Raw genomic sequence first — 27063 nt, forward strand, 5'->3', positions numbered from 1 at the left:
TGACCTTTATGATTTCTTTCCTTCTGCTAACTTTGGCTTTTTTTTTGTTCTTCTTTCTCTAATTGCTTTAGGTGTAAGGTTAGGTTGTTTATTTGAGACATTTCTTGTTTCTTAAGGTAGGATTGTATTGCTATCAATTTCCCTCTTAGAACTGCTTTTGCTGCAACCCATAGGTTTTGGATCATCTTGTTTTCATTGTCATTTGTTTCTAGGTATTTTTTGATTTCCTCTTTGATTTCTTCAGTGATCTCTTGGTTATTTAGTAGTGTATTGTTTAGCCCCCATGTGTTTGTATTTTTTACAGATTTTGTCCTGTAATTGATATCTAGTCTCATAGAATTGTGATAGGAAAAGATACTTGATACGATTTCAATTTTCTTAAATTTACCAAGGCTTGATTTGTGACCCAAGATATGATCTATCCTGGAGAATGTTCCATAAGCACTTGAGAAGAAAGTGTAATCCGCTGTTTCTGGATGGAATGTCCTATAAATATCAAATAAGTCCATCTTGTTTAATGTATCATTTAAAGCTTGTGTTTCCTTATTTATTTTCATTTTGGATGATCTGTCCATTGGTGAAACTGGGGTGTTAAAGTTCTCTACTATTATTGTGTTACTGTTGATTTCCCCTTTATGGATCTTAGCATTTGCCTTATGTATTGAGGTGCTTCTATGTTGGGTGCATAAATATTTACAATTGTTATATCTTCTTCTTGGATTGACCCGTTGATCATTAGGTAGTGTCCTTCCTTGTCTCTTGTAATTGTCTTTAAAGTCTATTTTGTCTGATGTGAAAATTGCTATCCAGCTTTCTTTTGATTTCCCTTTGCATGGAATATGCCCTCACTATCAGTCTGTATGTGCCCCTAGGTCTGAAGTCGGTCTCCTGTAGACAGCATATATATAGGTCTTGTTTTTGTGTCCAGTCAGTCTATGTCTTGTGGTTGGAGCATTTAATCCATTTACATTTAAGGTAGTTATTGATATGTATGTTCCTATTACCATTTTCTTAATTGTTTTGGGTTTGTTATCATAGGTCTTTTCCTTCTCTTGTGTTTCCTCCCTAGAGAAGTTCCTTTAGCATTTATTGTAAAGCTGGTTTTGTAATGCTGAATTCTCTTAGCTTTTGCTTCTCTGTAAAGGTTTTAATTTCTCTGTCAAATCTGAATGAGATCCTTGCTGGGTAGAGTAATCTTTTTGTATGTTTTTCCCTTTCATCACTTTAAATATGTCTTGCCACTTCCTTCTGGCTTACAGAGTTTCTGCTGAAAGATCAACTGTTAATCTTATGGGGATTCCCCTGTATGTTATTTGTTGTTTTTCCCTTGCTGCTTTTAATATTTTTTCTTTGTATTTAATATTTGATTGTTTGATTAATATGTGTCCTGGCATGCATCTCCTTGGATTTATCCTGTATGGGACTCTCTGTGCTTCTTGGACTTGATTGACTATTTCCTTTCCCATTTTAGGGAAATTTTCAACTATAATCTCTTCAAATATTTTTTCACTCCCTTTTTTTTTATGTTCTCCTTCTGAGACCCCTATAATTCAAATGTTGGTGCATTTAATGTTCTCCCAGTGGTCTCTGAGACTGTCCTTAATTCTTTTCATTCTTTTTTCTTTATTCTGCTGTGCGATAGTTATTTCCACTATTTTATCTTCCAGGTCACTTATGCATTCTTCTGCCTCAGTTATTCTGCTACTGATTCCTTCTAGAGAATTTTTAATTTCATTTATTTTGTTGTTCATCATTGTTTGTTTGCTCTTTAGTTCTTCTAGGTCCTTGTTAAATGTTTCTTGTATTTTCTCCATTCTACTTCCAAGATTTTGGATCATCTTTACTATCATTACTCTGAATTCTTTTTCATGTAGACTGCCTATTTCCTCTTCATTTGTTTGGTCTGGTGGGTTTTTACCTTGCTCCTTCATCTGCTGTGCATTTCTCTGTCTTCTCATTTTGCTTAACTTTCTGTGTTTCAGGTCTCCATTTCACAGGCTGCAGGTTTTAGTTCCTGTTGTTTTTGGTGTCTGCTCCCCATGGGTAAGGTTGGTTTAGTGGTTGTGTAGGCTTCCTGGTCGAGGGTACTGGTGCCTGTGTCTGGTGGATGAGGCTGGATCTTGTCTTTCTGGTGGGCGGGACCACATCCAGTGGTGTGTATTGGGGTGTCTGTGATCTTATTATGATTTTAGGCAGCCTCCCTGCTGATGGGTGTGTTTGTGTTTCTGTCTTACTAGCTGTTTTGCATGCAGTGTCCAGCACTGTAGCTTATTGGTGGTTGAGTGGAGCTGGGTCTTAGCGTTGAGATGGAGATCTGTGGGAGAGCTTTTGCCGTTTGATATTACCTGGGGCTGGGAGGTCTCTGGTGGACCAACGTCCTGAATTCGGCTCTCCCACCTCAGAGGCTCAGGCCTGACACCCAGCCAGAGCATCAAGACCATGTCAGCCACATGGCTCAGAAGAAAAGGGAGAAAAAAAAAAGAAAGAAAGAAAATAAATAAAGTTATTAAAATAGAAAAGAATTATTAAACATAAAAAAATTTTAAAGTAATTTAGAAAAAAAGAGAGAAAGGAAGAAGAGCGCAACCAAGCCAAAAAACAAAACATCCAATGATAACAAGCACTAAAACTATACTAAAAAACCAAAAAATGGACAGTCAGAACCCTAGGACAAATGGCAAAAGGAAAGCTATACAGACAAAATCACACAGAGAAGCATACACATATACACTCACAATTGGTGAAAAAGGAAAATATATGTATACATATAAAAAAATTAAAAAGGAAGAGAGTAACCAAATCAGTAAACGAATCTACCAACGATAATAAGCTCTAAATACTAAACTAAGATAAACGTAAAACCAGAAAAAAATTAGATGCAGAAAGCAAACCCTATGTCTACAGTTGCTCCCAAAGTCCACCCCCTCAATTTTGGGATTATTCATTGTCTATTCAGGTATTCCACAGATGCAGGGTACATCAAGTTGATTGTGGAGATTTAATGTGCTGCTTCTGAGGCTGCTGGGAGACAGTTCCCTTTCTCTTCTTTGTTCACACAGTTCCTGGGGTTCAGCTTTGGATTTGGCCCTACCTCTGTGTATATTTCACCTGAGGGCATCTTTTGGGAAGTCTGAGGTCTGCCAGCGTTCAGTAGGTGTTTGCCAGCATTCAGCAGGTGTTCTGTAGGAGTTGTTCCACATGTAGATGTAGTTTTGATGTATTTTGGGGGAGGAAGGTGATCTCCATGTCTTATTCCTCTGCCATCTTGAAGGCGCCCCCTCAATGGAATTTTTCAAACATAAATTATTTGATCTTTGATAAAGATGAGACAAAAGCATGTGAATTCAACTTCAAATTGCACAAGATTTTTTAATTGCAGAAAATATGGTGATTGCTAAATTATAATTTTGACCCATAACTTTAGAGAGTGAATAAATCTAAAATGAAACTAGAATAAATCATATTTTAAGCAAAGATGAAATAAAGCATAAAGAAAGCAAGTATATACTTACAAAACTTTAGAGATATTAAAGTAGTATTTCTGAACATACAAAATAAGAAACTATTTTTACACATAATGTGGATAGCTGGAGAATGATTTTAGTGCCTTTAATTTTTCAATCTTATGAAAAATAAGCTTGCCTCTTATCTATATGGTAGAAGCTTGATAATATTCATTCTAAATATTCTGTATATTCTCCTTTAAAAAATTGAGGAGTGGGTAAATTCTAAATTAGTAAATTATTTACATTGTCATATGCTATTAGAATATGGCATTTGGAATGCCAACACAGAGCAAAAGGAATAAGGTATTATACCATACTCTCTAATAAATGCTAAAAAGACCCTTTTAAGCTATAGGGGCTATTTCCATATATGTTGATTTTAGCAACTATTGGAATTTTTAAGAGTAGTGTGTGTGTGTGTGTGTGTGTGTGTGCGCGCGCGCGCGCACCTGTGCAGACCAGATTATAATAAAAAATAAAGATAAATGCTAATATTGAAAGCAATGTATTAAATATGATAAGTTAATTGTCCAAAGGATCACTTATCCAAAGATTCCTTTTATCTAATTTTTATACATACGTCTAGGCACATAGCCTATTATTTTAAAACTTAATCTAAAAACATTTTATTGGCCAAGGTTTCTCACTCAAATCTATGAAGAACAATCCCTTTTTTGCTAAATAGCTTATTCTTTACCATAATGAACATGGCACCCTCACAAATTATATTTGCAAAGTGTTTTCATGCAAAATTAAAGTGTTATTACTATGCCATTAAACTCTAAACTCCCATGTAAGGCAGATGGGACCCGAGTGTGAACAATGCATTGTAGACCACCTTGACATTGATTTCCTGAAATGGGAGGCATGAGGAATAGGGACTACTGTGCCCTCGATCCCTGTCTCTCACCTCTCCAGGTGCCTTGCTGCATTAATTAATTGCACTTTATCTTATGCATTCTGCCCCTCAACCCACAAACACTCATGTCTTTCCCATCCTAAAAATTCCCATTCTCTCAAATACTATCCAAAATACCTCCCCATATCTCTACCAAATATTTTGGAAAATACTGTGCATTTTCCTTTGTGTGTCTCATAATCCGTTGAGACAGAGACTGTTAGCTGCCTATCCTGTTATTTGTCTCTAACTGGACTCTGATCAATGTGCCCAGATAAAATATTTCCCAGTCGTTCTGGCAGCTAGGGGTGTTCAATGTGTTTTAAGCAGAAGTTAGGTAGACTTCAAAAAAAGTGTTGAATGGGGGGTTTAAACATGTTCCCTCTTGCCATTAGTCCTTTCTCCTTCCTACTGTCTAGAATACACGTCTGGTGTCTAAAGCCCCAGCAACCATCTGGACCATGTAAAAAGCTTTAGGATGGAAGCCATGGCCAAACACAGTAGAGGAGAAAGATAAAAGAGCCTGTGAGCCAGGTAACTATGGAGATTCACACCAGCTCTGGGATGTCTCTTCCTGACTTCCTTCATGAAAGACATGAATGTTTAACTTTTGTTTTATTTCATTATAACTTGTTAAATTACCAGTCCTCTCCTTTAAACTACTCTTTATCTTCATTTACTTATTGATGTAGTGTTGAATGCATTTATTTAAACATTCACATATGTAGTAAACTATCTACATTTAGATGATATTATTTAAGGCTGTGAACTTTAGTTTTAACATATAAATAATATTTTAACATAATATAGTTCAGTCCATATACTATGTTGATTTTAATTAGTTGATATTTTATATGTATGCATATAGATGCAAGAGTATAAGTAAAATGATTCTTTGAAAGCTCAATTGTCTTCTGATTTCTATGAATCAGTTTAGGAGTTTTTTGACAAACAGAAATTACTCACTAGTTATATTTAAGGTCTCAAAATCAAATAGAAATCATAGAAATTAATCTCAATTTGACCTTAAAGAAGAATATAATCACTGTTGATATTTGAAATTCATCAGAGAAATATGATATTTAAAAATTTTACCCAGATGTAAATCATTATTTTTGAGCCAAATATAATCTTAGTTGATACATTTGTGCAACCCTCAACCTCTGAATTTTTTCTCGTCTCTTTCCTCTAACAAGACTCCTCTCTTAAAGGTCATTCATTAACCCGAGTTGCCAAATCCAATATTTAAACGCTAATTGAAAAGCTGCGTGTCATTCATCTTCTACTTTTACCACATGTACCGAAGTCTTACAACTCTGTTCCTTTTTTTCCTTCGTTCTTCACCCTTGGATTTTCTCCTACTTCACATCAGCCTCCCTTTTTTCGTTGATTCCTCTCTTCTAGCTCCCTATTAAATATTAGCTCCCTTATAGTTCACGTTCAGTTTTTTCTTCTTACTGTATATCTCATACAATGCCCAAACTTTCTCTTACTAATATGACAGTGCTACCAAAATTTATATCTCAAACCTGACATTTCCCTTGAGCTCCACACTCATGTTTCAGAGCACCTGCTGTCCTACCAGGGTATCCTGTAAACAGTTTAAATGAGTGTCAAACTTACTATCATTCCATCAGAGCCAGTCACCCTTCAGACTCTGCTCTGCTCAATGACTGAGCCAGTACCACCAGAAATAGTACCACAAGACCCTCACGCAAGAAGGGAGAAGATAAAAATCTTGTGAATATGGGCTCATCCTGTTTCAAGTAAGAAAATTCCAAATCTACTCAGTTTAAGCAAATAAGGGAACATACTGACTCATATATTTCTGTAATAAACTAGCTGCTGACTTGGTGCAATCCAGTTGTTTAATCCTTGTCTTCAAGAATATTTTTTCTCTCCTCTCTCTTTATCACTTAGTTTTGTTTTCAACTTTGCTGGCTTATTTCTCAATCATATTCATTCCAGCGGCAACAAAGAAAGGCAACAAAATCTAAAAGCTTATATTACCAAAGTTTAAGAATTTCATTGGGAAGAAAATCTCTTCTCCAATATTTCAAGCAAAAGCCAAGGAATGACTCTCATTGGTTGAGCTAGATCACAGGTCCCTAAATGATCACTAAAATTCTCATTACCTGCCTTAGACCCAAGTAAGTGGAACCCCTGACCTGGGCTCCACACCTCAGGCCCCCTTTTAATGCCCTAACTCCCACCACTTCAAAGTACCTTTTCCAAAGTTTTCATAATCCTCTTCTGGTGATTGGAATCACCCAGAATCTGCATTATTATCCAGGAAGGGCACCCAGAGCCTAGATTAGGACCTGTATGGGTGAGATTTCTTAGGAGCACTCTCCAACTCTCTTTGCCACTCACTGAGGTCAACCAGATGCCTGAAGAGCTCCCAGAATCATACCCATAGGGTTGTCCTAAGGCCCTGAAGTCGAGTTCTGGAGTCAGGCCCTGGTTCCAAGAGGGTGGCTTGGTGACCAGATCACCCTCACTGGCCAGGACGGGATTTCTTTCATGGTATCACAATACCCACATTCCATGGGTATTCTGCCCATGGAATGGTGCAAACATACTAATTTGGAGTGACTCTTACACAGACACAAAAGCTGTGTACTATGGCTTTTCCATACTTTCTTCACTGTGTGCTTTAGTTTGCATGGCTTTAATAGCTTATCTTCTCGTTCACAAATCCTTTCTTCTGCTCAGTCTAATTTGATAAAAACCCAAATATTGAACTCTTAATTTTAATTATTATGATTTTCTGGTCAAGAATTTCTATTTGATTCTTTTTTGTAGATTCTAGTGCTCTGGTGAAATTCTCCATTGTGTCATCTATTTTCTCAAACATAAGTAATAGCTACTTAAAATCTGTGTCTTACCACTCCAGTTTATGGATTATCTTTAGATATGTTTCTGTTGTCTATTTTTCTTGTTTGCATTAGCTAGCATTTCCAGTATGATGTTGAAAAGGAGTGGTGAAGGGACTTCTTTGCCTTTTTCTTGATCTTAGTGGGAAAGTCTCTAGTTTTTCATCATTAAGTATGATGTTAGCTGCAGGTTTTTGAAGACGATTTTTTATCAATTTGAGGAAGTTCCCTTCTATTCCAAGTTTGATGAGAATTTGTATCATGAATGGGTATTGGATTTTGTCAGAGGCCTTTTCGGCATCTATTCATGTGATCATGTGATTTTTCTTCTTTCACTTGTTGATGTGATGGATAACATTAATTGATTGTCAAATGTTAAAACACCTTGCATACCTAGGATAAATGCCACTTGGTCATGCTGTACAATTCCTTTTGCACATTGTTGGATTCAATTTGCTAATATTTTGTTGAAGATTTTGCATCTGTGTTCATGAGAAATATTAATTTCTAGTAATGTCTGTGTCTTGTTTTCAAATTAGGATAATGCTGACCTCCTAGAATGAGTTAGAAAGTATTCCCTCTGCTTCTATATTCTGGAAGAGAGTATAGAGAATTGGCATAAATTCTTCCTCAAATGTTTGGTATAATTCAGTGGTGAATCTGTCTGGACCTAGTGTTTTCTCTTTTGGAAGATTATTCATTATTGATTCAATATTAAATAGACATCAGCCTTTTCAGATTATCTATTCCTTCTTGTGTGAGTTTTGGGAGATTGTGTCTTTTAAGTAATTGGTCCATTTCATCTAGGTTATCAAATTTGTGGTCATTGAGTTGTTCTTAGTATTTCTTTTTAATCTTTTCATTGTTCATGGGATCTGATGTGATGTCCCCTTCTTCAATTCTGATATTAGTAATTTGTAGCTCCTAACAAATATTTGAAACATACTCTCCACTTGGCCTCTGAACACCAGTCTCTGGGGTGTCCTTCTATCTCACAGAACAGCTTAATGCTTTGCTGGATCATCCTTATCTTGCTGACTTCTAAAATTTGGAGTGCCCCTGGAGGTCCTCTGACCTCCTCTCTTCAATCTACACTTACTCCCAGTTTTTAAATACCATGTATTTCCATATGAATCCAAAATGCATACCTCTGGCCCTGAACTTTTTGCTAAGCTCTAGATTTTTGTATCTGACTCTCTACTAGAAAACTCTACTTGATTATCTAATGGTTATCTCAAACTCAACATATTCTAAAGGGAATTCTTTATTTAAGTACCAGCAGCAGTCCCTCTCCTACAAAAGAGCGTCTAGTTTTTCACCTTTTGTTATACTCTATTCCCTATTTTTTAATAGTTCTTAGACCAAAACAACTCTATTCCCTATTTTTATGGTTGCTTAGGTCAAAACGTTAGAACAATTCTTCACACTTCTCTTCCTTCCACTTTATATTAGCAAATTCTGTTGGCTCTCTCTTCCAGATAAATAAATCCAGATCCCAGGCACTCATCAGCACCTCTACTACACTTGTACATTCACAGTCAGTACTCATCAGGAGGACTGTGAGAGGTACTTTACGAGGTTCCCTGCCACCACTCTTTCCCCCTCTATCCTAACATAGCAGCTAGAGTGATCATCCAGAATACACACCAGATCATGTTACTATTCTGCTTAAGCAATCCAAAGCCAACACGGTTTACTCAGAGGAATGGCCAAGACCTTTACAATGGTCTCTTTGCACCACACTGTGTCCAAACCCCTAAACCATTCCCTCTCTAGCCTCGTCTCCCAGTGTTCGCCCCTTCACTCACTCAAATCTAGCTTTTCGGGCTTCCCTGGTGGCGCAGTGGTTGAGAGTCCGCCTGCCAATGTAGGGGACACGGGTTCGTGCCCCGGTCTGGGAAGATCCCACATGCCGCGGAACGGCTGGGCCTGTGAGCCATGGCCACTGAGCCTGCGTGTCCGTCCAGAGCCTGTGCTCCACAATGGGAGAGGCCACAACAGTAAGAGGCCCACGTACCGAAAAAAAAAAAATCTAGCTTTTCATCTTTTTTTAGATCTAAATCCAAACTGCTCACCATGATCTACATGTTCTATGAGTTTGTCTTCTAGTGCTCTTCCTGCTCGGTTCCCTTACTTGGTGCTTGCCATATTGGCCTTCTTGTTCTTTCTCAAATAGCAAGTCCATCCTACCTCAGGGCCCTTGCACCAGCTTCCGCCTCTAGCTGGACTGCCCTTGCCCCAGATAGCTGCCAGTGTAAGTCTTCTTTCAAATCCCTTCAGGTCTTTGCTCAAATACTACTTGATCAGCAATGCCTTTTTTGATTATCCTATGTAAAATTACAGCCCCATTATCATTCTATACATTTCTCTGTAGCAGTTACTACCACAAAAATATGCATTTATTTCCTGTCCTTCCCTCATAGGTCTGAGGGGTCAGGGAAAGCTTTCCTGAAAATGTGGTGCTTCAGCTGAGCCATAAATCAGGGTAGACTATCCAAAAAAGGGAAGAAGCACATTCAGTAAAAGGGTTAGAAATTATAAGGTCCTGAATGTAGAAAGGCAGACAGGAAATATCTGTATTGTAAAAGGACCATGTAAGTCATGCTGAGGACTTTGCATTTTATCTCAAGCATAATGAAAGATTTATGGAGGATTATATGATTAGAATTTTTTTTTAATCAAAGAGAAATCTCTGTGGTTTTTATTCTTTTTTATAAATTTATTTATTTATTTATTTTTGGCTGCGTTGGGTCTTCGTTGCTGCATGTGGGCTTTCTCTAGTTGTGGTGAGCGGGGGCTACTCTTTGTGGCAATGTGCAGGCTTCTCATTGCAGTGGCTTCTCTTGTTGCAGAGCACAGGCTCTAGGCACATGGGCTTCAGTAGTTGTGGCATACGGGCTCAGTAGTTGTGGCTCGCAGGCTCTAGAGAACAGGCTCAGAAGTTGTGGGGCAGGGGCTTATTTGCTCTGTGGCATGTGGGAATCTTCCCCAACCAGGGCTCGAACCCGTGTCCCCTACATTGGCAGGCAGGTTCTTAACCACTGCACCCCCACGGAAGTCCCTAGAATTTCATTTTGAGAAGATGCTTTTAGCTGTTTGAAGAAGAGATGGATTCAATGGAGGCCAAGGACGTATAGGAAAGTCAGTGGGAGGCTCTTGCAATGGCAGATACGTGTCTGTCATGTGATGGCTTCTGAGATTCATCTTCTACAGTATTAACCATGAATCTCTTGCAGCCTCTTGGTCCAAATTTCTTCTACTTATTTTGAGATAGTCATATGTTTTTCCTTGGTTTGATATTAGCCATTTATAATACCTTAAAATGAAGAGTTAACTTTTCCATCAATATATGAATTTTCTTTCAAGTATGCAATCAAAGGCTATCTATACCTGGTTTAAAAAAAAAAACTTTTTATAACTAGCTCAGATTTTGGATGTAGATAGTAAGTAAGGAACTTGTTCCAGCATTCCCTTGAGAGCATCCCCTGCTGTTGTAAAGAGAAACCAGTACAAATAGAAAGAGAAAATATAGCAAAGATTTCAAACTGCACACATTTTGCTGTGAATATATTCATATCTGCAATCCACAAAGGGAACAATTTTCTTTTATAGGATAATGATGTCCATGAGATGGAGTTCTAATGGGATATTTCTGTAGTCAAACAAATATTTGTACATGTTTCCATTCATTTTTTTTTTACAAATGAAATGACAAAATAATACCCTATGTCCTTGATAATTCCAACTCTAGTGCTTTTAGCTGGCAGCTCCTTCTGTAATATGTACAAATTCTATTTGTTGCTTTCAACCTCATAGGTGCCTCTTTCAGCCATCTGAGTTCAACCTTGGTCTGTCATTTTAAAAACCATAAAATGGCCAGAGAACATATTCTAGGGACTGGTTCATAACAGCTGAATCAGTAACTGTGTCTCAACTAGTAAACGGTTCCATATGGTTAGGAACTTAGATTGTGATCTTAAGTCAAGGGTGTTTGGATTTAGCAAGAAATTACTTGGAGTTTTACCTTATCCCTAGTCTATTTTTACATGTTAAAATTATAACTACACATAAAATTCCCCTTACACATAATAGTTAAGGCTGAAAATTTCTATGAAATGCAGTATTTTTGTTTCTGAGTCTCTGTGTGTGTGTGTGCGCGCGTATTTGAATTTTCTTTACCAGGTATAGATAGTCTTTGATTCCACACTCAAAGACGAAACTTAAAATCCATACAGTCAAGGAAGAGTTACCTGTGAACTTAAACTTGATGTATGTGTTACAAATCTGTGAAGAGTTAGAATACAATGTAATTGACTTAACTACCCAAACTACACTGACCAGAGTTTAGCCTTTTTTAAAATATAAATTAGATAATATATTTCTAAATAATTCAGAGTGTTATCCCAAGGAAGATGAAGAGGGTACCCACTTCCTCAACTGCTCATCCTGAGCTATTTATTCACTCAACAGTTACCTTCTTTGTTATAATGGCTTTCAGGTAAATTTCCGTTTCAAGAATGTGTTCTGCAGATTTAAATGGCCCAGTTATTTGGAAGATGAAATGAGATAATTTATGTAGAGGAAAGTTGCACAACAGTCAGCAAGTGTTAACTCTCTTTCTTCCTCCTTTTATCTTTCCCATTCCATATCCCTCCTCCCCTTTCTCCCATCCTTCACTCAGGTATGCTACCATGTCTCCAATAATCATTTTCCAGATAAACAAAATCATGAAATAGAAATATTTGATATCAAAACAAACCTCCCCAAACATGGCATTTTAAAAAATTATGCTTTGATGTGATATCATTTACCGATTTTATTCCACAGAAATTAAAGACAGAAAAGATTTCTGGTCACTTTCTGTTTCTGATAGCTGATATTTTATATTAACCAGTGATGACTACATCAGGCCTCCACGCCAAGATATCACAATAGAGTTATGAATATGCAATCCTGACACTGAAAAATCTTTCAAATTGTAAACAATATTTACGAACACAGGGTACTACTGATGTTATAGTACTCAATGGAAAGGCAGGATATAAATTCTTTTTGCCTTTTGTTCTTTCCTTTCTCTACTTTTTCGAGGGGTGGGGTAAGGTGGAGTCATTCTCTTTTAATTTACGTATGATCAAGGCAATAACGATGCCTTGGAAAAAAGCATAAAACAGCAAGCAGGGACATTTACCTAGTGCTCACTATGTGCCAGGCCCTGTTCTAAGTGTCAATACTTTATAAAGTCACTGAACTCCCACATGGACTCTTTAGGGCAGTGCGATATCCCCACTTCAGGCCCCAGAGGCAACCATTATTTTCACTTCCCACCCCCTCCCCCCAGCTTTCATTCTCCTCCTTAATATCATTCTTATCATCTTACCATCTCTGGGGTCCATCAACCATTATGGAAGATGAGAGGGCCCAGATCCTCCTTTATCTTCTCCTACTGGTCAGGGATCAGTTGGCACATGAGTTAAGTCGAGCCACTTAGCTCAACTCTAAGCTCACCCTGGCACTTAGACTTTGGGTGTCTGACGTAAGAACACGTCCTGATGGTTAGATGTTAGGTCATCTCGGCAGCCATGACTCAGCGTCAGCAATGCTGGTACTGGCACCTTGACCTGATCCCTCCTGCAGTGGCTGTTCTTCCCACTGATTCATCTTCATCATCCTAGTCCTGCCCATTCACCCTCTCTCATCCCCCAGCCCCCAGCTGAATCTGTGAGGTACCATTTCATTTCAATAAACCTTCTTTCTTTTTCCACAATTTTTTCCTTGTAAGACAACCATACTTGGTTTCTGTTGTTTGTAATTCAGATCCTTGATACAGAAATTGGGACTGAGAGTAAGGTTAACATTAAGAGACTCTAAAATGTGGTCTTAGCTGAGCCAAGGAGGTTGGGTGGAGACCAATGGGACACATCTATTCAGTGGTTGGAAGACTGTAGTTATTAATACATGGTAATGGAAATAATCAGTTTTGTCCATCTGTACCCTGGAGAACCAGATCATGTACATATTGAAGCTTTTGCATTAAGGGACTTTGGAGGAAAACTTAGGATGTTAGAGTGTGTTGACTATTTTTAGTGGCCTTCAATAAATTCCTACACAAAAGAGGTATGATAGTTTTGATACTGCCATCGGAAAGCAGAAGGAAGAAAATAAGACCTAGCCTAGAGAAACACTACCTTTGATGTCTATTCAGTTGCCAGAGAGTCTAGTACCTGGAACCCTGAAAGATTAGAAGAGCAGTTATCTTTGTGGCTCAGGAAAACGCTGCTGCCCCCTATCGCCCATCCAGGCCTCTGCTAATTATCTTCTACTAATAAGAAAAGGAAAAGGGTCATGGCTCCACTTGAGAAGAAGCTCTCACATAAAGCCTGCAGGGAGAGACTATTCTAATGGCATTTTCATGCCCCAGCTTATTGTTTCAAATTGCCCCCAAACGGCATCACTTAGAGGTGTGGTCTCAAACTTTATCTCACCTCCAGTGCTTATTCCACCACAGATTGCTGGGCCCCAACCCCAGAGGTTCTGAATAGGTCTGGACCCAAGAGTTGGCATCTCTAACCAGTTCTCAGATGCTGCTGCTGCTTGCCTAGGAACCACACTTTGAGAACCACAGCACTAGAGGAGTGAGCAAAGCAGGGAAGTGGAGGCTCACCACCAAAGAAACTCTGGTGGCTAGAATTGAATTTCAAGACTTCAACTCATCAGGGTCTCTGTCTTTGGCTGCTGGCCTATGAAACAAATAGCCTGGAAGCCTCTATACTTTTATTGAAGCTTTATTGCCAAATAAGCTCCTAGCCTGTGATTTCTTAGGCCCTGAATATAAACTCTAATCTCCTTAACTAATAGGAAATGAGCCTCGAAGAAGTAAAGGGAAAGGGGAGACATACTCAGTGCCCATCTCAGAGATGGCTGTGAAGGACAGTAGAAAAGAAACATCCTGCCATAACCAAACCAGAGGTGAGCAGATTGGCAAACTAAGGAACTCCCAGGCGAGGGAGTCCTGTCATATCATGGATATCGGGACCAGTCATCCCTATGAGATGTTTCCTCTTTTCCAAATGGAAGTTTTCACTTTAGTCACTCTTTTTTTTCTGCATCATTGTATTCTTATATGCACTCCATACAAATAAGTATCCATTTAGCCATAAATTAGTGAATCATGAGAAACTATATTTGGACCCAAGAAAAGGAATACGCCTCACCCAGGGTCAACTGCTCACGCTCTGAAGAGCTCCCCAAAATAACTTGTTGCTAAAACAAAGTCAAGTTTATTGCTTACCACTGTAAAGGAAACCACTGATGCAATATTAGTAGCATTTCAGAATAACAAGGTCAAAGGTTAGGGCTTTGTTCTGATTTACTGTATCTGGGGATATTTCCATGTGAGAAGCAGTTGAAGATTGAGCCAAGTTTATTATGTCACAGTTTAGGGTTGGTGGACCCAGCAAGAGAAAAGTTTTAAAGCAAGCCTTGAAGAATAAACAGTCTAATGATCCTAGTTTAGTGATCTATTGAGACACCCTGTGAGGGCAAGGTGAGAAAAGTTATTTGTCACTTCATCTTGTAGGCAAGACTCTCTGGGAATTATGCAGTCGGTCAAACACAAAGCATGGTAATGTAGCCCATAAGCTGTGTGATTATATATGGTTTTGATTTTTATCAGAGCTCTTAGAATCTGGATTCAGTAACTGAATCAATCTTCGGATGGTGTTTTCTGAGGTGACATGCGCGTTCATAAGGTCTGTGTATGAGGCGTGTGCTTCTTCTATGTAAGCTTGGCCATGTTTTAAACCACGTGCTGAAAGAAGAGTACGTCTGGCTATTGGGTGGCCTAAGGAGTAGGCTAAAGTGGGCATTTGTGTTTTTCTCCAGAATTCATGTCCCTTTTTCAGTAGTGCCTGATTTCCGTTTGGGATCCACGTAGTTGTAGGGAAGCCAACTCCTCTCCTGGAGTCCAGTGGTGGATGTGACAATAACTAAGTGATTAACACATTTTATTCCCCTCCTAGTATCAGGTGATCATGCTGATTGGTTCAGTTGTGTGACCTAAGCCTATCTCCTCAGAATGGATCTTGGAGCACTTGCTGGAATATAAAGACATTCTCTCTTGGTCTGGATGGTGTGGTGTTTGAATATGAGAACAGATTCAGCCATTTGGCTAACCTGAGGGACAAGGGCAACAACCTAGAAAGGAGGACAGGGCAGACAGAACCTATGAGAAATGCAGAACAAGCTTCTGATTCTCAGATTCCCTCAAAATTATTTCAGTGCTTCAGATGCCCTCCCAGCCCTACCAAGGACAAAGCGAGGACATCCAAATCAGATTGCTTTGCTTTGCTTTCCTCTTTCTCTCGTTCCCTCGGTTCCTTCCCCGAAGCACAAGAAGCACTTCCTACCTCTTCCTGTCTGACGGGAACTGCCCTGATATCAGAACCTTCCTTCAATCTACTGAATGTCTTATAGTATAAAACACTATGACCTGAGTCATATGTAGGTACCCTGATATGTGAAAGGGAAGTGTCAGAATTCCAGGAAAAACTTTTCTTTCTTTTGAAACTCTGGTATTCAAGGCAACTGTTTTACTGGGTGCTCAAAAAATTGTCTGACGTAACATTCAAAGCTGAACAATGACTTCTCTGTGTTAGGTGCTATCTACAGTCACCCTGAAACAACTGAAGCCTAATCAATGCATGGGGATATCCAAGACAATATACATCATGGGGGTCCAAAATGATTCTCTTTTTATTCTGCCTTCATCCAGCTCCCCTTTATCCCGTCACACCCACCTCTGGTACCACAAATCTGACCTTTTTCTGAGTTTGTTTTTTTGCTTTTGACGCATAATTGACCTACAACACTGTTAGTTCCTGTTACACAACATAGCGATTCAATATTTCTATAAATTTCCAACATGATCACCACAATAAGCCTAGTTACCATCTGTCACCATGCAAAGATATTACATAGCTATTGACTGTAATTCCCCACACTGCACATTTCATACCCGTGACTCATTGATTTTGCAACCGGAAGTTTGTACCTCTTAATCTCCCTCACCTATTTCTTTTTTTAGAATAGATTCTTTTTTATTTTGAAAATATCCCTGTTATAGACATAAACCAAACTCACACAACATGATCATAAAATATAAACCCTCCCTGTCCCAATTCTGACAACCAAAAATGCCTCCAGACATTGTCAAAATTGCCCCAGTTGTGAATCCCTACTTTAGGTCTCAGGTTAAATGTCACACCCTCAGGGAATCCTTTCTTGGAACCCTCACCCTCATTCATTTACTTGTGCTGTTCTGTCATAACTCTCATACCAATTTGTAATAAAAACTATTTGGGGGTGATTACTTGTGATTATTATCAGTCCTTTCCACTAGACTGTAAATTTCTTGAAGGTAAAGACTGTGTCTGAATTTCCTTTTCTTTTTTTAATTACTATTTACTAAGCATTCCCTCTCTATAACAACAGTTACATGTTAACATTTATTAGCAAACAAATGCTTGTGAAATGAATAAAGAGTTGGCTAAATAAACAACACAAAGATATCTCACGTCTGGGAGTAGTTACAAATCTGAACTCACCATTTGCTCTTATTTGGGGCATAGCACATAATTATTAAGGGACAAAGAGAAGGGAAAAGAAAGAAGAAAAGGAGGGAGAATGGGAGGAAGTGAGAAAAGGACAAAAACCAAGAGCACAAGTGAAGGTCGCAGATCCAGGAAACTAAGCGTTACCAGAATAAAGGGCATTATTGAGAAACAGGACCAGAGCATCCTATCTCTGGGCATGAATATGGCTGCATACTGAGACAGATAATTGCTTGCAAGTGTCTGACTTTCCTAAGGTTAGAAATCTGTTGAAGCAAACATGAAACTTTCTCCAGGCCCTTTCTGTGTTCCCTGTTCCTGGTATTCACAGTTACTAACTGTGAAGTCTTAAACTAATCAATAGCTATCCTTGGAATTTCCTACTTTCCTCTAACTTTTCCCTAATTGCAAAAATTATTATTAAAAGGCTGACATCATCACATTGTTCCAGAGAACTTGTACTGTTGTCTGGAGTTGCATGTAGGTCGGTTCTGGACAGTTCTCAGAATATTAAGAGATGCTGCAGACTTGCCCACAAAGACACAATGGCTTCTGTAGTGGCCCTTACTATGGTTTCTAGTCAACAAAGGACATTGAACCTTTTAAAATCACATTCAGAAAATGATAGATGTGGAGCCATCACATTTCATATTTCCAAACTATATTACAAGGCTATTATAATTGAAACAGTACAGTATTGGCATAAAAGCAGATACATAGACCAATGGAATAGAATCACAGCCCAGAAATAAATCCATTCATATACAGTCAACTAATCTTTGACAAGAGTGCCAAGAACACACAATGGGGGAAGGATAGTTTCTTCAGTAAACAGTGTTGGGAAAACTGGATATCCACATGCAAAAGAATGACACTGGATCCTTATCTTACACTATACGCAAAAATTAACTCAAAATGGGTTAAAGACTTAAATATTATATCTGAACCATAAAACTCCTAGAAGAAAACACAGGAAAAAATCTCTATGACACTGGCCTTGGTGATGTCTTTTTGGAAATGTTCCAAAAGCAAGACAACAAAAGCAAAAATAAACACATGGGGCTATATCGAACTAAAAAGCTTGTGCACAGAAAATGAAACAACAAAATGAGAAGGCAATCTATGGAATGGGAGAAAATATTTGCAAATCATATCTTATAAGGGGTTAATATCCAAAATATATAAGGAACTCATACAACCCAGTAGCAAAACAAAACATACACACACATATAACCCAATTAAAAAATGGGCAAAGGACCTCAATAAATGTCAATAGACATTTTTCCAAAGAAGACCTACAAATGGCCAACAGCTACATGAAAAGGTGTTCAACATCACTAATCATCAGGGAAACTGAAATCAAAACCACCGTGAAATATCATCTCACACCTGCCAGAATGGCTAAAGAGACAAGAGATAAAAAGTGTTGGCAAAGGTGTGGAGAAAAGGGAATCCTCGTGCACTGTTGGTGGGAATATAAACTGGTGCAGCCACTAGAAAACAGTATGGAGGTTCCTCAAAAAAATTAAAAATAAAACTACCGTATGATCCAATAATCCTACTTCTGGGTATATATCCAAAAGAAATAAAATCAGTATCTCAAAGAGACATCAGCACTGCCATGTTTTTGCAGCGTTATTCACAATAGCCAAGATATGGAAAAAACCTAAGTGTCTGTCAGTGGATGAATGGACAAAGAAAATGTGAGATATATACATATAAATGAATATTATTAGCTTTAAAAAAGAAGAAAATCTTGCCATTGCAACATCATAGATGAACCTGGAGGACATTATGGTAAATGAAATAAGCCAGACACAGAAAGATACATAATGTATCATCTCACTTATATGTGAAATCTAAAAAAGTCAAACTCATAGGAGTAGAGAGTAGAATTGCTGCCAAGTTGTGGGTAGGGGAGAGGTCGGGAAATGGCAAGATGCAGGTCAAAGGGTATAAACTTTCATTTATAAGATGAATAAGTTCTGAGGGATCTAATATACAGCATGGTGACTGCAGTTCATAACAATGCATTTCACACTTGAAATCTGCTGACAGAATAGATCTTAAGTGTCCTCACACAGAAAAAGGTAAGTATATGAAGTGACAGATGTATAATTAGCTTGATTTTGGTAATCATTTCACAATTATCGTGTTGTACCCCTTAAGTATATACAATTTTTATTTGTCAATTATACCCCAATAAAGCTGGGAGAGAAAAGAAAGAAAATGACAAATGTAATGCAGGCACAATGCAGAGAACTTTGGACACACCCACACGATAGAAGAAAAACAGAATAAAACCACCTAATTTTAAAAAATCCAGAGATAATCATTCCTTCTTTGGGTGTATGACTGTACTTTTAAGAGATATTTTTACTACAGGTGCTTAAATATTGCTTGGAAATCATTTTTACTTGCTTCCAGATTACTGCTTCTATTCCTGTCAAATTCAAAACTTACTTAAAAATACACTGATGTCTGATGACTAAATCTCAGGTAGCTCACAGTCAATAAAGAATGCCAACACTGTATATGGTACCTTAAAATAGTGTAGAGATAATTATGACATTATTAATAATGTTATTCTCAAATACAGTGGTATTGCATTGAACATTAAAAAGGGTTCAGAATCAAACAAGAAATCCCAGAGAACTGAGCTGCTTTTCAATTCTGCTAACTTGGGTTTTTATATTCTGCAAAGGTGGATTAGACAAGTTTCCTCATATATGCTCCCATATCCAATATCTCCTTATCTCTCACACCACCCCTCACCAGCTGCTTACAATTCCCCAAAACAATTCTACTCTTAAGTGGATTTATTTTCACCTACCTAAGACACTGTATGTTGTTGATTAAAAGTACTGTAATGGAAAAGCTGAAGTATGCCTAAGAAGTCATAAGGTATTTTCCTGATTCTTCCCTAAGATTAATCAAAGTAATTTTACATTAGGGTATTATTATTAATTTTTAAGGATTCAAATAGATTTTTATCCTTGCTTTTACAGTTTTATATTTTTACTTAATTTTTTAAAAAACCTTGTTGCTGTTGTTGTTTTTAAATTCACTTTTTTCATCATATTTGTGACTTTGGCAATCAATGGCTCATATAATTGTCTCTTTTCCCTTTTCTCTATTTGAAAATGAATACTTTTATTTTACCTAGCTTGTACATGAAATTCCACACATAAGTAATTAGTCCCCTCCTGCAGGTTTTTTTTGTAAGTTTTAATCACAATTAAAAGATTACTGGCTTCATTTCCATAAGCCACTCACTCTAAGTACTTAATTATAAAAGCGAAGTCATAAGGCGTATTCCATTAAACCCTATTGATAAGAACTGAACACAGCAAAAATTACGCACAACAGAACCAACAGCATTGTAAAGCAATGCTTTTATCTATTTGTTATTTTGTAAATAAATTTTCCCTAGCCATTTTATTCCAATTTTGTTCTCAGCCATTAGATTTCTGGAGTCTCTTTTTGGCCACTAGAGGTCTACCGTACCTATCTTGACAACATGCGCGCCTTTGTTAGTGTTAATGCTGTTTGGGGCCTGCCTGTGTGTGTCCATAATTTACCCATCTTTTCCTGCACTGATTCACTAATTCGCTCATCATTTGTTCATCACTGCTCTGATGCTATTTTCAAAGAAGGAGAGAGTTGTGAGTTTCTTACATCTGCCTCTTTCCCTATCCTTCCTGGCATATGACTCTACGTCCTACCTCCCCAGGTCCTTATTCTATCAGGCATCTCTTATCCTCTCTCTACCTCCAACTTTGCCTTCTTCTTTGTTCTCCACTCATTAGCATGTAAACTTGCTAATAAGGCTCCCATCCTAGAATCCTTCTTCACTCTGGTCTTCCTCTGGCAACTCTTCTAACTTTAGGACTAAGTTCCAAGTCTCACCACCCATTCACTGACGGTTCTTACAGGGTTATCAGTGCTTCCACTGTCACAGCCGATGGCTCCTCCACTGCAGTTGGACTCCACTGAAACTGCCCTAACAAGACAGTTCCATCCTTGATGTTTCCTCTCCTTCTCCTAATAAGGAGTCACTACTGAATCCTGAGACTCCATCTCTTTAACAGTTCCAGAATCTGCCTGCTTTCCTCCATGTCTCATTTTCATTTGAGCCCAAATCACTTCTTATCTAAATTACACCCACAAGCTCTAACTGGCCTCATGGCATGAGCTTTGTTGCCCTCCAACATTCTCGACTCTCCTGCCAGTGATCTTACTAAAGCACGTCTAACCATGTCACCACCTTGCTAAGACCCTTCCATCATTCCCTGAACCACCAGATGAAGTCCAAATCCCTAGGAAAGACAAAGAGCGGCCCATCACAGGCCTCTGCTTACCTCTCCCCTGTGTCCCGCTGCACTTCTCTCTTCCCCCAGATCTTCACACACGAACTTCCAGTTTGTCCTTGCTCTTTTGGTTACCATTGATTTTTGCACCCGCTCTTTTCTTCTGTGTTGAATTTCATCGTTTAGAGTACTTTCTTCAAAAGTCTGTGGGTGAAAAACACTTGGTCTTTCTATTTCTTAAAGTGGCTTTATTTCATTCTCCCTTGTGAATATAACTTCTCTGAAAACAGAATTCTACCCTGACACTTAGTTTTCCACACTCCTTTGAAGATTCTTATGTTTTCGAGCATATATCATTGCTATTCAGTTGTTATTCCCTGGTAAAAAAAAAAAATTTTTCTTCTCTGCTTGGTGGTTTTCCAATTTTCAGTTTTTCCTTATCCTTCTGCAGTTTTACTCTATGTATGTGATTTCTTTTTAGTTTTACTGATTAGGAGTATTAATTACTTTTGACTTTTTTTTAAATACAGCAGGTTCTTATTACTTGTCTATTTCATACATATTAGTGTATATATGTCAATCCCAATCTCCCAATTCATCCCACCACCATCCCTCCCCCCAGCTTTCCCCCTTTGGTGTCCATATGTGTGTTCTCTACATCTGTGTCTCTATTTCTGCCTTGCAAACTGGTTCATCTGTACCATTTTTCTAGATTCCACATATATGTGTTAATATATATTTGTTTTTCTTGTTCTGATTTACTTCACTCTGTATGACAGTCTCTAGGTCCACCCACGTCTCTACAAATGACCCAATTTCATTCCTTTTTATGGCTGGGTAATATTCCATTGTATATATGGACCACAACTTCTTTATCCATTCATCTGTCGATGAGCATTTAGGTTGCTTCCGTGACCTGGCTATTGTAAATACTGCTGGAATGAACATTGGGGTGCATGTGTGTTTTGAATTATGGTTTTCTCTGTGTATATGCCCAGTAGTGGGATTGCTGGGTCATATGGTAATTCTATTTTTAGTTTTTTAAGGAACCTCCATACTGTTCTCCATAGTGGCTGTATCGATTTACATTCCCACCAACAGTGCAAGAGGATTCCCCTTTCTCCACACCCTCTCCAGCATTTGTTGTTTGGAGATTTTCTGAAGATGCCCATTCTAACCGGTGTGAGGTGTTACCTTATTGTAGTTTTGCTTTGCATTTCTCTAATGATTAGTGATGTTGAGTATCCTTTCATATGCCTCTTGGCCACCTGTATGTCTTCTTTGGAGAAAAGTCTATTTAGGTCTTCTGCCCATTTTTGGATTGGGTTGTTTTTTTAATATTGAGCTGCATGAGCTGTTTGTATATTTTGGAGATTAATCCTTTGTCTGTTGATTCGTTTGCAAATATGTTCTCCCTCCCATTCTGAGGGTTGTCTTTTCATCTTGTTTATGATATCCTTTGCTATGCAAAAGCTTTTAAGTTTCATTAGGTCCCATTTGTTTATTTTTGTTTTTATTTCCATTAGTCTAGGAGGAGGGTCAAAAAAGATCTTGCTGTGATTTATGTCAAAGAGTGTTCTTCCTATGTTTTCCTCTAAGAGTTTTACAGTGTCCAGGCTTACATTTAGGTCTTTAATCCATTTTGAGTTTATTTTTGTGTATGGTGTTAGGGGGTGTTCTAATTTCATTCTTTTACATGTAGCTGTCCAGTTTTCCCAGCACCACTTACTGAAGAGACTGTCTTTTCTCCAATGCATATCCTTGCTTCCTTTGTCATAGATTAGTTGACCATATGTGCATGGGTTTATCTCTAGGCTTTCTATCCTCATTGATCTATATTTCTGTTTCTGTGCCAGTACCATATTGTCTTGATTACTGTAGCTTTGTACTACAGTCTGAAGTCAGTGAGTCTGATTCCTCCAGCTCCGTTTTTTTCCCTCAAGATTGCTTTCGCTATTCGGGGTCTTCTGTGTCTACATACAAATTTTAAGATATTTTGTCCTAGCTGTGTAAAAAATGCCATTGGTAATTTGATAGGGATTGCATTGAATCTGTAGATTGCTTTCGGTAGTATAATCATTTTCATAATATTGTGTCTTCCAATCCAAGAACATGGTATATCTCTCCATCTGTTTGTGTCATCTTTGATTTCTATCATAAGTGTCTTACAGTTTTCTGAGTACAGGTCTTTTATCTTCTTAGGTAGGTTTGTTACTAGGTATTTTATTCTTTTTGTGCAATGGTGAATGGGATTGTTTCCTTAATTTCTCTTTCTGATCTTTTGTTGTTAGTGTATAGGGATGCAAAAGATTTCTGTGCATTAATTTTGTGTCTTGCAACTTTACCCAATTAATTGATTAGCTCTACAAGTCTTTTGTTGGCATGTTTCAGATATCTATGTATAGTATCATGTCATGTGCAAACACTGACAGTTTTACTTCTTCTTTTCCAATTTGGATTCCTTTTTCTTCTCTGACTGCTGTGGTTAGGATTTCCAAAACTATGTTGAATAATAGTGGCAAGAGTGGACATCCTTGTCTTGTTCCTGATCTTAGAGGAAATGCTTTCAATTTTTCACCATTGAGAACGATGTTTGCTGTGGGTTTGTCGTATATGGCCTTTATTATGTTGAGGTAGGTTCCCTCTGTGCCTACTTTCTGGAGAGATTTTATCATAAATGGGTGTTGAATTTTGTCAAAAGCTTTTCCTGCATCTACTGAGGTGATCATATGGTTTTTCTCTTTCAATTTGTTAATATGGTGTATCACATTGATTGATTTGTGTATATTGAAGAATCCTTGCATCCCTAGGATAAACCCCACTTGATCATGGTGTATGATACTTTTAACGTGTTGTTCAATTCTGTTTGCTAGTATTTTGTTGAGGATTTTTCCATCTATATTCATCACTGATATTGCTCTGTAATTTTCTTTTTTTGTAGTATCTCTGTCTGGTTTTGGTATCAGGGTGATGGTGGCCTCATAGAATAAGTTTGCAAATGTTCCTTCCTCTGCGATTTTTTGGAAGAGTTTGAGAAGGATGGGTGTTAGCTCTTCTCTAAATGTTTGATAAAATTCACCTGTGAAGCCAGCTGGTCCTGGACTTTTGTTTGTTGGAAGTTTTTTTTATCACAGTTTCAGCTTCATTACTTGTGATTGGTCTGTTCATATTATCTATTTCTTCCTGGTTCATCCTGGAAGATTATATATTTCTAAGAATCTGTCCATTTCTTCCAGGTTTTCCATTTTATGGGCATATAGTTGCTTGTCGTAGTCTCTTATGATGAGTTGTATTTCTGCAGTGTCTGTTGCCATTTCTTTCTCATTTCTAATTTTATTGATTTGAGTCATCTCCCTCATTTTCTTCATGAGTCCTGCTAAAGGTTTATCAATTTTGTTTATCTTCTCAAAGGACCAGCTTTTAGTATTATTGGTCATTGCTATTGTTTTCTTTGTTTTTATTTCTGCTCTGATGATTATGATTTCGTTCCTTCTACTAACTTTGGGTTTTGTTTGTTCTTCTTTCCCTAGTTCCTTTAGGTGTAAGGTTAGATTGTTTGAGATTTTTCCTGTTTCTTAAGGTAGGACTGTACTGCTATAAACTTCCCTCTTAGAACTGCTTTTGCTGCATCCCATAGGTTTTGGATCATTGTGTTTCCGTCGTCATTTGTCTCTAGGTATTTTTTGATTTCCTCTTTGACTTCTTCAGTGATCTCTTGGTTATTTAGTAACGTATTGTTTAGCCTCCATGTGTTTGTGTTTTCTACGTTTTTTGCCCTGCAACTGATTTCTAATCTCATAGTGTTTTGGTCTGAAAAGAGGCTTGATATGATTTCAATTTTCTTAAATTTACCGAGGCTTGATGTGTGACCCAAGATGTGATCTATCCTGGAGAATGTTCCGTGTGCACTTGAGAAGAAAGTGTAATCTGCTGTTTTTGGGTGGAATGTCCTATAAATATCAATTAAATGTATCTGGTCTACTATGTCATTTAAAGCTTGTGATTCCCTATTAATTTTCTGTCTGGATGATCTGTCCATTGGTGGAGGTGAGGTATTAAAGTCCCCCACTATTACTGTGATACTGTCGATTTCCTCTTTCATAGCTGTTAGCATTTGCCTTATGTATTGAGGTGCTCCTATGTTGGGTGCATATATATTTGTAATTGTTATATCTTCTTCTTGGATTGCTCCCTTGAGCATTCTGTAGTGTCCTTCCTTGTCTCTTGTAACATTCTTTATTTTAAAGTTTTTTTAAATCTGATATGAGTATTGCTACTCCAGCTTTCTTTTGATTTCCATATACATGGAATATCTTTTTCCATCCCCTCAGTTTCAGTCTGTATGTGTCCCTAGGTCTGAAGTGGGTCTCTTGTAGACAGCAAATATATGGGTCTTGTTTCTGTATCCACTCAGCAAGCCTGTGTCTTTTGGTTGGAGCATTTATTCCATTCACATTTAAGGTCATTATCAATATGTATGTTCCTATTACCATTTTCTTAATTGTCTTGGGTTTGTTTCTGTAGGTCCTTTTCTTCCCTTGTGTTTCCTACTTAGAGAACTTCCTTTAGCATTTGTTGTAGAGCTGGTTTGGTAGTGCTGAATTCTCTTAGCTTTTGCTTGTCTGTAAAGCTTTTAATTTCTGAATGAGGACCTTGCTGGGTAGAGTAATCTTAGTTGTAGGTTCTTCCCTTTCATCACTTTAAATATATCATGCCACTCCCTTCTGGCTTGTAGAGTTTCTGCTGAGAAATCAGCTGTTAACCTTATGGGAGTTCCCTTGTATGTTATTTGTCCTTTTTCCCTGGTTGATTTTAATAATTTGTCTTTAATATTTGTCAATTTGATTACTATGTGTCTCAGCATGTTTCACCTTGGGTTTATCCTGCCTGGGACTCTCTGTGCTTCCTGGATTTGGGTGGCTATTTCCTTTCCCATGTTAGGGAAGTTTTCGACTATAATCTCTTCAAATATTTTCTCGGGTCCTTTCTCTGTCTCTTCTCCTTCTCGGACCCCTAAAATGTGAATGTTGTGCGTTTAATGTTGTCCCAGAGGTCTCTTAGGCTGTCTTCATTTCTTTTATTTATTTTTTCTTTATTCTGTTCTGTGGCAGTGAATTCCACCATTCTGTCTTCCAGGTCACTTATCTGATCTTCTGCCTCAGTTATTCTGCTATTGATTCCTTCTAGTGTATTTTTCATTTCAGTTATTGTTCATCCCTGTTTGTCTGTTCTTTAATTCTTCTAGGTCTTTGTTAAACCTTTCTTGCATCTTCTCAGTCTTTGCCTCCATTCTTTTTCCGAGGTCTTGGATCATCTTCACTACCATTATTCTGAATTCTTTTTCTGGAAGGTTGCCTATCTCCACATTATTAATTGTTTTTCTGGGGTTTTATCTTGTTCCTTCATCTGGTACATAGTCCTCTGCCTTTTCATTTTGTCTGTCTTTCTGTGAATGTGGTTTTCATTTCACAGGTTGCAGGATTGTAGTTCTTCTTGCTTCTGCTGTCTGCCCTCTGGTGGATGAGGCTATCTAAGAGGCTTGTGCAAGCTTCCTGATGGGAGGGACTGGTGGTGGGTAGAGGTGGGTGTTGCTCTGGTGGGCAGAGTTCCATAAAACTTTAATCCATTTGTCTGCTGATAGGTGGGGCTGAGTTCCCTCCCTGTTGCTTGTTTGGCCTGAGGTGACCCAGCACTGGAGCCTACCTGGCTCTTTGTTGGGACTAATAGCGGACTCCAGGAGGGCTCACACCATAGAGTACTTCCCAGAACTTCTGCTGCCAGTGTCCTTGTCCCTGCGGTGAGTCACAGCCACACCCTGCCTCTGCAGGAGACCCTCCAACACTAGCAGGTAGGTCTGGTTCAGTC

This window comes from Phocoena sinus, chromosome 5 (genome assembly GCF_008692025.1).
Source record: "Phocoena sinus isolate mPhoSin1 chromosome 5, mPhoSin1.pri, whole genome shotgun sequence".
Taxonomy (NCBI): domain Eukaryota; kingdom Metazoa; phylum Chordata; class Mammalia; order Artiodactyla; family Phocoenidae; genus Phocoena; species Phocoena sinus.